The sequence below is a fragment of the Lampetra planeri genome, unplaced genomic scaffold (assembly GCF_965212315.1).
Source record: "Lampetra planeri unplaced genomic scaffold, kcLamPlan1.2.h2 scaffold_980, whole genome shotgun sequence".
In the NCBI taxonomy this organism is placed as follows: domain Eukaryota; kingdom Metazoa; phylum Chordata; class Hyperoartia; order Petromyzontiformes; family Petromyzontidae; genus Lampetra; species Lampetra planeri.
In genome coordinates this window covers 22,165-35,071 of record NW_027615802.1, presented here as the reverse complement: position 1 = coordinate 35,071, position 12,907 = coordinate 22,165, and the positions used below count along the sequence as shown (strand labels likewise).

At 46.0% G+C, this 12,907-nt stretch overlaps 1 long non-coding RNA gene across 1 annotated transcript in view; it reads right to left on the bottom strand.

Annotated features, from left to right (window-relative positions):
- Nucleotides 1-1,265: 1,265 nt before the first annotated feature.
- Nucleotides 1,266-12,907, bottom strand: part of LOC144742307 (uncharacterized) — a 28,948-nt gene continuing 17,306 nt past the window's right edge. Inside the window, exon 2 of the long non-coding RNA XR_013590077.1 lies at nt 1,266-1,450. This is a non-coding gene — a long non-coding RNA (uncharacterized LOC144742307). The remainder of the gene's footprint in view (nt 1,451-12,907) is intronic.

Here is a 12,907-nt window from a genome sequence, read left to right as displayed (position 1 = left end):
ACCCACCCACCTACACACTCGCCCACCAACGCACCCACTCACCCACCCATCTACACACTCATCCACCTACACACTCACCAACCAACTCACCCACTCACCCACCCACCTCCACACTCACCCATCAACTCACCCACTCACTCACCCACCAACTCACCCACACATACACCCACCCGCCTACACACACTCGCCCACCAACGCACCCACTCACCCACCCATCTACACACTCATCCACCTACACACTCACCCACCAACTCACCCACTCACCCACTCACCCCACCCACCTCCACACTCACCCACCAACTCACCCACTCACTCACCAACTCACCCACCAACTCACCCACCAACTCACCCACTCACCCACCCATCTACACACTCATTCACCTACACACTCACCCACCAACTCACCCACTCACCCACCCACCTCCACACTCACCCACCAACTCACCCACTCACTCACCAACTCACCCACCAACTCACCCACCTACACACTCACCCACCAACTCACTCGCCCACCTACACACTCACCCACCCGCCTACACACTCACCCACTCACCCACCTGCCTACACACTCACCCACCAACTCACCCACCTACACACTCATCCACTCACTCACCCACACACCCACTCACTCATCCACCCACCTACACACTCACCCACCAACTCACCTACTCACCCGCTTACACACTCACCCACCAACTCACCCACTTACTCACCCACCAACTCACCCACTCACCCGCTTACACACTCACCCACCAACTCACCCACTTACCCACCCACCTACACACTCACCCACCAACTCGCTCACTCACCCACCCACCAGCCTACACACTCACCCACCAACTCACCCACCAACTCACCCACTCATCTACACATTCACCCACCAACTCACCCACTCACCCACCAGCCTACACACTCACCCACCAACTCACCCACCTACACACTCATCCACTCACTCACCCACACACCCACTCACTCACCCACCCACCTACACACTCACCCACCAACTCACCCACTCACCCGCTTACACACTCACCTACCAACTCACCCACTTACTCACCCACCAACTCACCCACTCACCCGCTTACACACTCACCCACCAACTCACCCACTCACCCGCTTACACACTCACCTACCAACTCACCCACTCACCCACCAACTCCCCCACCAACTCACCCATTCACCAACTCACCCACCAAACCCACCCACCCAGACCCCCCCACGACTCACCAGACCCCTGCTGGGGAGGGTGCCTAGGGATGCTGTAGGCTGGGGGTTGATCCGCGCCGTACTGGGGGGGGTAGCCCGGCTGGGGAGGGTACCCCGGTTGAGTGGGGTACCCCGGTTGAGTGGGGTACCCCGGTTGAGTGGGGTAGCCCGGGTAGCCAGGCTGAGGGGGGTACCCTCCTCCGGGTTGCACGGGTGTGGGTTGCATAGCTGGGTAGGGGTACCCCTGTAAGGGGGTCAGGAAGAGAAGGAGGGGGGAGAGGGAGAGGTTAGAACCCTACAGAAAAAACAAAGATCCCCCGTGTAGCCTTAAGAGACCGTTGGGGCAAGTGCTGTTTGCGAGCGGCAGCACCGGTGCAGGGGGTGTGGGGTGGCAAGCACCACCCACGGCCGCCTTTGTCTCCCCCAGCTACTCAGTTGAGGCTGAGTCGACCTAGGGGGAGGCCCAGGACCGGTTCAGATTCATCGTCGCCGGTGTTGGCCGTGAGCCGGAATCGAACTCGGGTCGCCGGGTTCGTAGCGCGGCGTAGCGCTAACCGCTGCACCACCGCTCCCCCCACACACACACACAGTGACACACAGTGACACACACACACAGTGACAAAAACAAAGACAAAGATCCCCCGTATAGCCTTAACAGACTGTAGGGGCAAGTGCTGTTAGCGAGCACCTATGAAGGCCGGAACGGTACACGAGGGGGTGGGTGGCCAGCACCACGCCCGACCGCCTTTGTCTCCCCAGTGGCGATGTTTACACACCACACCAGGTACTCATTTCAGGCTGAGTCAACCTAGGGGAGGCCCAGGACCGGTTCAGATAATCGTCACTGGTGTTGGCCGTGAGCGGGAATCGAACCCGGGTCGCCAGGTTCATAGCGCAGCGCGCTAACCACTTCACTATCGCTCCCCACAGTGACACACACACAGTGACACACACAGTGACACACACACACAGTGACACACTCACAACAACAACAACCGACATTCACCACTAAGTGGCGGTGACGTCACCACGACGCTTGTGCCAGGCCAGGTGCACGTTGAGGCCACGTGAAGTGTCGAACGCCCGCTGGCAGAAGGTCACAGGGCAGACCCAGCAAGTGCCACAGGTCGACTGACCGAGATGACCGAGATGACTGGCTGATGCACCACCTGTGCCCCCTACTGTGCCAACTTGCTGTGCTTTAGCCACCCGGCGCTCCGCTCGTTGTTGTGAGCGTCGCTCCTCCGCCCTCCGTTGTTGCTGGAGGGCGACTGCCTCCAACTGCCCAGTAGCGTCCTTCACGAGCCTCCTCCACTGAGGCCGATCTTGACACCGCTGGTACCAGTCATCGGCAAGTCCACTCAGCTCCACGTCCTCCTGTACCACATCACTCCATCTCTCCTCTAGCCCGTGCCGCGCCCGTTTAGCCCCCTCGATCCGGCCGAACAAAAGCTGTCTAGGCATGCGGTGGCTGGGAATTGCGAGCTACATGACCCAGCCAACGCAGCCTTGCCTGCCGGAGGAATCTGGTTAAAGGCGGGATGGATGGCAGGCAGGTCAGTCTGAACGTTTCAAATCAACGCACGTGTTCCTTGCAGAGGGCTCCACGTTTAGCAAATCACAAATAAGGGATTTAACAAAATCGCGACAAAGACGCATCTTCGCATGGAGAGAGAGACCCGGTCGCTTAGGCGCACAGAATGTCGCTCGACCGGTCAAGCCGGAACCGGTCATGAGCACGTTGCCCAGATGTGGAAACGTCTCCACCCTTTTTTTTCTTGGTTCTTTCGGTAAAGTCATCACGTAGAATGGAAATAATGTAAATAATAAAAATAAAAGATAATAAAATAATTCTCACGACGTTTCGGCCACAACGCAAGCAGCCGTCCTCAGACCTGTTCTTCACCTGAGGACGGCTGCTTGCGTTGTGGCCGAAACGTCGTGAGAATTATTTTATTGTGTTTTATTTTTATTATTTCATTATTTCCATTCTACGTGACTTTACCGAAAGAACCAAGAATATAATAATAAAATAATATTAATATAAAACATATGTTTTTATATTATTTTATTACTTCCCTTCTACGTGACTTTACCGAAAGAACCAAGAAGATCTTCTTGGTTCTTTCGGTAAAGTCACGTCGAAGGGAAGTAATAAAATAATAAAAATAAAACATAATAAAACAATTCTCACGACGTTTCGGCCACAACGCAAGCAGCCAAAACGTCGTGAGAATTGTTTTTTTTTTAATTTCCATTCTACGTGATGACTTTACCGAAAGAACCAAGAAGATGAATCCCTGCAGTCACGAAAGCTTTACATCGAAATTCGTCGCCACCCTCTTCACAACTGCCCTGTCAAGCACGGGGGGGGGAGACGAGGGAGACGAGCAGAAATAACCCAGGACAGGGGCTTTGCTTTCGTTGTGCGGGGCCGATGGTGAAAGACCTGCCACCCCCCGCGTCTGAGAAACGCCCTCCAAGGTTCTGCAGCAGCGTCTCCAACTCCTTTTTTAAATCCTTTATATTAAGTTCACTCGCTTGCTTGATTGCGTGCTTGCGCGCTTGCTTGCGCGCTTACGACCGTGCAAATCTTTCGGTCGTTTTTTAACCCACTTCCCGTGATCCGATCGAGCTGACATTTTGCACACAGACTCGTTGTGCGTGACAATTAATTTTAGTGAAATTGTTTTTCCTAAATTTTACACTGTTTAGGGAATTTTTTAAAAATATGTAATTTCCAATTGCTTAATGCTGGCAGACAATCATCTGACCCATAGGTGGCAGCCATCTCAAGCCAGAGGACGAGAGGACTCTAGCCGCCACGCATATAAAGGATTTAGAGTGAAAAACTTTGTTTTTACGGGTTAATTTTTTTAAATCCTTTATATTAAGTTCACTTGCTTGCTTGCTTGCGTGCTTACGACCGTGCAAATCTTTCGGTCGTTTTTTAACCCATTTCCCGTGATCCAATCGAGCTGACATTTTGCACACAGACTCGTTGTGCGTGACAATTTATTTTCGTGAAATTTTTTTTCCAAAATTTTCACTTTTTAGGAAAAAACATTTTCACTAACACAATCATATATTTTTCCTAAACACGGAAAATTATTCAAGAAAACAACAACAATGTACAATATAAGCAATCACACAAAAACTGAAAACCTTATAATCCTTTCCTTATATTTAATTTAAAATACCAATGTGATCAAAATGAAACTCTTACTCAAGAAAAACAGAAATGAATAATAACATAAAACCGATGCCACGCATATAAAGGATTTATAGTGAAAAACTTTGTTTTTACGGGTTTAATTTTTAAAGAGTGGGCAGCGATCGACAGATCATCAACGCACATAATATGTGGGCGTTGGTGATCAACAGATCATCGATGCACACAACAGGATTTATAACGCTGGTCAACAAAAAAATAAAATAAAATCTGGCCTGGACTTTTGCAGCTGTTCTAGACTAATTTCAGGGTGCCGATTCCAAATCTGATCTCAGATTTGCTCTATCACATCGCATTTTCATGCTATCGGCATACCCCATTTTCATTGATTTTACCCGAAATTAACTCTGCCACTTATGATTGCAAGTTGTTGCGAGTCAATGACTACTTTAGTGTTAAAATACGGTGCTGTGTTTCTAGGATAGTGTGTTTATAATATCATTTTATGTAGATATCCACATTTATTTAATATTTTTCTTCTGCAGTTTTGATTGAAATTGCAATATTTGATATCTCAAAAACCTGATGTGATAGACAAAAACTGATGCCAGATTTGGAATCGGCACCCCAAAATTACCTTCAAACCGTTGGAATAACCTTATGCCAGAAAAATTGTGTTAACCAGTGTTATCTTCGCCAGGAACCTTTCCCGGCCTCCAACTGTTCAAGTTCAAGTTTCATGTATTAGGTATGTAGCCCTGTGAGCCATTCGGCTCTTGAATCGGGTGCGACCGCAACAATCAAAAAACATGAAAAAGAAAACAGCTTAAAGTGAATATGCGACTAAGTGCAAACTGAAAATCCAGGGGAAAAAGACAGCAAAAATTCCAGGAAAAAAACACCGTACACCAACGCTGTGTGCAAAAATCCCAGTGGGATGCAAGTCAAACAACAACAACAACAACCACCACAAGACAACTTAGATTAAAACCATCAGTCTGACTCCGTACTACAACAAACAAACATGGCCAAACCACAAAACGTTTTCGAGGAGTGAGATGCCCCCTGTAGTTGTTGCAATCACTGCGGTCCAACCATCTGAAAGAGAGGGACCACCAGGGAGGGCATCTCCTTCAAAATCCGGCGAAACCTGTTGAGTGGTCCAGACTGTTGTTATGATGCCATGTAGGGCAGTCTTCAACACAGACGCCACCCTCCCTCAGCAGTTCGCTTGGGGAGTTTCTACGTTCTGTGCGTAGAACTTATTTTGGGCCCATGATACAGGTTTTTTTTCGATTTAAAGCTTCTTTCGTGACTGCAGGGATTCATCTTCTTGGTTCTTTCGGTAAAGTCACGTAGAATGGAAATAATAAAATAATAAAAATAGAACATAATACAATAATTCTCACGACGTTTCGGCCACAACGCAAGCAGCCGTCCTCAGGTGAAGAACAGGTCTGTCGGGAAGACAGCGTCTGAATGAACACCACCAGGCTTGGCAGCGTATATTTAAGCTGGGTTGGAGGGGGAAGAATTATTTTATTATGTTTCATTTTTATTACTTTATTATTTCCCTTCTACGTGACTTTAACGAAAGAACCAAGAAGATGAATCCCTGCAGTCACGAAAGAAGCTTTAAATCGAAACTATTATTTTATTTCTACCCACGTGACGACTTTACCGAAATAACCAAAAGTGTATGGATTCCTGCAGTCACGAAAGCTTCAGTTCAAGATCGTATAAACGCTGCGTTCGTCAAACCCTCCACCACCCGACACGGCCAATCGGCGTGAGCTTTGCGTGTCACGTCAGCACTGACGTGACCAGCTCGTGACCAGCTCGGCGCTGAGCTGTTGATATCGTCCTCCGAGTATTCAGAAGCACGGTGGCCGGGCCCTCGCCCAGAGGAATGTGGAATGAGCACGCCGGCAGGGCGCGGCCAAGCCGAGCCGGTGACTTGCAGGTGGCGGAATTTGACATTCGGCTCCAAGGGGTGAGGGGGAGCGGGCTGGGTGCCAGGGAACGGTGCTCGTCACGCAGCCTCGCTTATACACCGCACTATACACTACACTATAGACTACACTATACTACACTATACACTACACACTACACTATAGACTACACTATAGACTACACTATAGACTACACTATACACTACACTATACACTACACTGTACTATAGACTACACTATACTACACTATACACTACACTATACACTACACTGTACTATAGACTACACTATACTACACTATAGACTACACTATAGACTACACTATAGACTACACTATACACTACACTATACACTACACTATACACTACACTGTACTATAGACTACACTATACTACACTATACACTACACTATACACTATACTATACACTACACTATACTATACACTACACTATACACTACAGACTACACTATACACTACACTATAGACTACACTATACTACACTATACTATACACTACACTATACACTACACTATACACTACACTATAGACTACACTATGCTATACACTATGCAATACACTATAGACTACACTATACACTACACTATATACTACACTATACACTACACTATACTATATACTACACCATACTACACTATACACTACACTATACACTACACTACACACTACACTATAGACTACACACTACACTATACTATAGACTACACACTACACTATACTATACACTACACACTACACTATACACTATGCAATACACTATACACTACACTATACACTACACACTACAGACTACACTATACACTATGTAATACACTATACACTACACTATACACTACACTATACACTACACTATACACTACACTATACTATACACTATACACTATGCTATACACTACACACTACACTACACTACACACTACACACTACACTATACACTACACTATACACTATGCAATACACTATACACTACACTATACACTATGCAATACTACACTATACACTACACTGTACACTACACACTACACTATACACTATGCAATACACTATACACTACACTATAATATACTACACTATGCAATACACTATACACTACACTACACACTACACTATGCACTACACTATAGACTACACTATACTATACACTACACACTACACTATGCAATACACTATACACTACACTATACACTACGCAATACACTACACTATACACCTACAGTGACTACACTATACACTACACTATACACTACACTACACTATACACTACACTATACTACACTATGCAATACGCTATACACTACGCTATACACTACGCAATACACTACACTATACTGCACTACACACTACACTACACACTACACTATACTACACTATGCAATACACTATACACTACACTATACACTACACTGTGTTTAGTGTTGTTGTTTTAGTGTTGTTATGTTTAGTGTTGTTGTTGTGTTTAGTGTTGCTGTGTTTAGTGTTGTTGTTGTGTTTAATGTTGTTGTTTTAGTGTTGTTGTTTTAGTGTTGTTGTTTTAGTGTTGTTATGTTTAGTGTTGTTGTTGTTGTTGTGTTTAGTGTTGCTGTGTTTAGTGTTGTTGTTGTTGTGTTTAATGTTGTTGTGTTTAGTGTTGTTGTTTTAGTGTTGTTGTTTTAGTGTTGTTGTTTTAGTGTTGTTGTTTTAGTGTTGTTGTTTTAGTGTTGTTGTGTCTAGTGTTGCTGTGTTTAGTGTTGTTGTTGTTGTGTTTAGTGTTGTTGCTTTTAGTGTTGTTGTTGTGTTTAGTGTTGTTGTGTTTAGTGTTGTTGTGTTTAGTGTTGTTGTTGTTGTGTTTAGTGTTGTTGTTTTAGAGTTGTTGTCGTTGTGAGATACAAACGCCCGAGATTTTGACTTAAATCTTTTCGGTGACTGCAAGAATTCGTCTTCCCATCTCCACTTTTTTTATTTCATCGCTACTTCTTCTATCATTGGTGACTTTACCGAAAGAACCAAAGAGTACAAACACACATGTGAACCAACCAACACACATGTGAACCAACCAACACACATGTTAACCAACCAACACACATGTGAACCAACCAACACACATGTGAACCAACCAACACACATGTTAACCAACACACATGTGAACCAACCAACACACATGTGAACCAACCAACACACATGTTAACCAACCAACACACATGTGAACCAACCAACACACATGTTAACCAACACACATGTGAACCAACCAACACACATGTGAACCAAACAACACACATGTTAACCAACACACATGTGAACCAAACAACACACATGTGAACCAACCAACACACATGTGAACCAAACAACACACATGTGAACCAACCAACACACATGTGAACCAAACAACACACATGTGAACCAACCAACACACATGTGAACCAACACACATGTGAACCAAACAACACACATGTTAACCAACACACATGTGAACCAAACAACACACATGTTAACCAAACAACACACATGTTAACCAAACAACACACATGTTAACCAACACACATGTTAACCAACACACATGTGAACCAACACACATGTGAACCAACCAACACACATGTGAACCAACCAGCACACATGTGAACCAAACAACACACATGTTAACCAACACACATATGAACCAAACAACACACATGTGAACCAAACAACACACATGTTAACCAACACACATGTGAACCAAACAACACACATGTGAACCAACCAGCACACATGTGAACCAAACAACACACATGTTAACCAACACACATGAACCAAACAACACACATGTGAACCAAACAACACACATGTTCACCAACACACATGTTAACCAACACACACGTTAACCAAACAACACACACGTTAACCAACACACATATGAACCAAACAACACACATGTTAACCAACACACATGTTAACCAAACAACACACATGTTAACCAACACACATGTTAACCAACACACACGTTAACCGAACAACACACATGTTAACCAACACACATGTTAACCAACACACATGTTGACCAAACAACACACATGTTAACCAACACACATACTCAACTATACCTGGAAGACGCATGCCGGTTTAACCCCCTATCTCATGTACAGGTGGAGAATTGAGGTCCACACGATGCGAAAAACAAAAATATGAAAATAAAGTTGTGTCTATTTGTTTGTGTTTCTCACTCGTGATTGTCCTTTGTAGGATGGACGTTGAGGTTAGAATGGGCATGGGGGGTGACCAAGGAAGTCTGAGTTGGTTTGTAATAAGGTATGGGGCACTGATAAGGGGTTGACAGCTATGGAGACCCTCAGAGACACACAGAGACACACAGAGATACACAGACACACACAGAGACACACAGAGACACACAGAGACACACAGAGACACACAGACACACACAGAGACACACAGAGACACACATAGACACCACAGAGACAGAGACACAGAGATACACAGAGACACACAGAGACACACAGAGACACACAGAGACACACAGAGATACACAGACACACACAGAGACACACAGAGACACACATAGACCCCACAGAGACAGAGACACAGAGACACACAGAGACACACATAAACACACAGAGACACACAGAGACACACAGAGATACACAGACACACACAGAGACACACAGAGACACACATAGACCCCACAGAGACACACACAGAGACACACATAGACCACACAGAGATACACAGAGACACACAGAGACACACAGAGATACACAGACACACACAGAGACACACATAGACCCCACAGAGACAGAGACACACAGAGACACACAGAGATACACAGAGATACACATAGACACACATAGACCCCCACAGAGACACACATATACACAGAGACACATAGACCCCACAGAGATACACAGAGACCACACAGAGACACACAGTGACACACAGTGACCCCACAGAGATACACAGAGACTCGTAGAGACACACAGAGACCCACAGAGACATACAGAGACATACAGAGACACACAGAGACACACAGAGACACACAGAGACCCCCACTAGGACCTACAGGCTCACGCAGATGCATACCCACGTATAGTGTAGTGTATAGTGTAGTGTATAGTGTAGTGTATAGTGTAGTGCATAGTGTAGTGCATAGTGTAGTGCATAGTGTAGTGTATAGTGTAGTGCATAGTGTAGTGCATAGTGTAGTGTATAGTGTAGTGTATAGTGGAGTGTATAGTGTAGTGTATAATGTAGTGTATAGTGTAGTGTATAGTGTAGTGTATAGTGTAGTGTATAGTGTAGTGTGTAGTGTAGTGTATAGTGTAGTGTATAGTGTAGTGTGTAGTGTAGTGTATAGTGTAGTGTATAGTGTAGTGTGTAGTGTAGTGTAGTGTATAGTGTAGTGTATAGTGTAGTGTATAGTGGAGTGTATAGTGTAGTGTATAGTGTAGTGTATAGTGGAGTGTTTAGTAGTGTAGTGTATAGTGTAGTGTATAGTGTAGTGTATAGTGTAGTGTATAGTGTAGTGTATAGTAGTGGTGTATAGGATGAACGTTGAGATCTGTAAGTGGCACGGGGTGACCAGTAAGGTCTGAGTTGATCTGTTATAAGGTAGGGCACTGATAAGGGGTTGACAGGTTTGCTAAAAATTATGAGACCTCCTTTGCCAGTAGCAAGATATAGTAACAGGTGTTTACCCTTTTATCTGGCAACAAAACTGACACCTTAATACAAGGGATCATGTTTGCATTAACCACGACACTTGCGGTCAAAATGTTGTGTTGTGGCTAATGCAAACATGGTCCCTTGTATAAAAGGTGTCAGTTTTGTTGCCAGATAAAAAGGGTAAAAACCTATTACTATAGATTTGCTAAACCATCCACCATCCTAGCAGGCGCAGGCCAACATCAGCTATTAACTTATTTTTCAGGAGCGACCCTGGCCACCACAAACGATAGCGCAACAGGGTAAGCTCATCGTCATGCACGTGGACATGCAGAGCAGGAGAAACGATCTGAATCATCTCAATTGCGTGATGCTAAAAATGTGTGTGTGGGGGGGGGAAACTGGATGAACAGAGCAAAACATTCCACGCGACCACGGGGGGATAGAGAGAGAGACACGCACACTCCAAATATACAGCAGCAGCAGCAGGCGTCGTCAGGGTCGGGATCGAACCCACGACCTCCAGTATACCAGGCGAGGTAGTTAACATCTCCTAGCCACATCCAAACTCCAAATACAGCAGCAGGCGTCAGGGTCGGGATCGAACCCACGACCTCCTGTACACCAGGCGAGGTAGTTAACATCTCCTAGCCACCGTGATGATGATGAGAGAGAGAGAGACACGCAAACTCCAAATATACAGCAGGGGTCGTCAGGGTCGGGATGGAACCCACGATCTCCTGTGTACCAGGCGAGGTAGTTAACATCTCCTAGCCACCGTGATGATGAGAGAGAGAGAGACACGCAAACTCTAAATATACAGCAGCAGGCGTCGTCAGGGTCGGGATGGAACCCACGACACCCTGTGTACCAGGCGAGGTAGTTAACATCTCCTAGCCACACGCAAACTCCAAATATACAGCAGGCATCGTCAGGGTCGGGATGGAACCCACGACCTCCTGTGTACCAGGCGAGGTAGTTAACATCTCCTAGACACCGTGATGATGATAAGAGAGAGAGAGACACGCAAACTCCAAATATACAGCAGCAGGCGCCAGGGTCGGGATGGAACCCACGACCTCCTGTGTACCAGGCGAGGTAGTTAACATCTCCTAGCCACATGCAAACTCCAAATATACAACAGGCGTCGTCAGGGTCGGGATCAAACCCACGACCTCCTGTACACCAGGCGAGGTAGTTAACATCTCCTAGACACCGTGATGATGATAAGAGAGAGAGACACGCAAACTCCAAATATACAGCAGCAGGCGCCAGGGTCGGGATGGAATCCACGACCTCCTGTACACCAGGCGAGGTAGTTAACATCTCCTAGACACCGTGATGATGATAAGAGAGAGAGAAAGACACGCAAACTCCAAATATACAGCAGGCATCGTCAGGGTCGGGATGGAACCCACGACCTCCTGTACACCAGGCGAGGTAGTTAACATCTCCTAGACACCGTGATGATGATAAGAGAGAGAGAGAGACACGCAAACTCCAAATATACAGCAGCAGCAGGCGCCAGGGTCGGGATGGAACCCACGACTTACATACCAGGTGAGGATGATAGCATCTCCCTGCCAAAGTGGCGATCCAATTTCGGCAACAACAAAAACGACAGCAGTGCAAAATATTGAAAAGGTCGGAAAGTCGTTTATAAATAAATAAGTTGGTATGAATAAGGTACAAGTTGCGTAAGTACGCATTGGGCACATTCCTGCCCACGTTCCGACATCCAGGGACTCCTCTAATGACGAACATTCGACGCAGGAACCTTCCGAGATACGAACAAAATATGGTCCGTGCGTCAAGAGTCGTAAGTTCAACCGCCATGCGCAATAAATGGTGGCGGTGGCATCTACATCCGCAGAACGTGAAGAACCAGTGGCATCTACATCTGCAGAACGTGAAGAACCAGTGGCATCTAC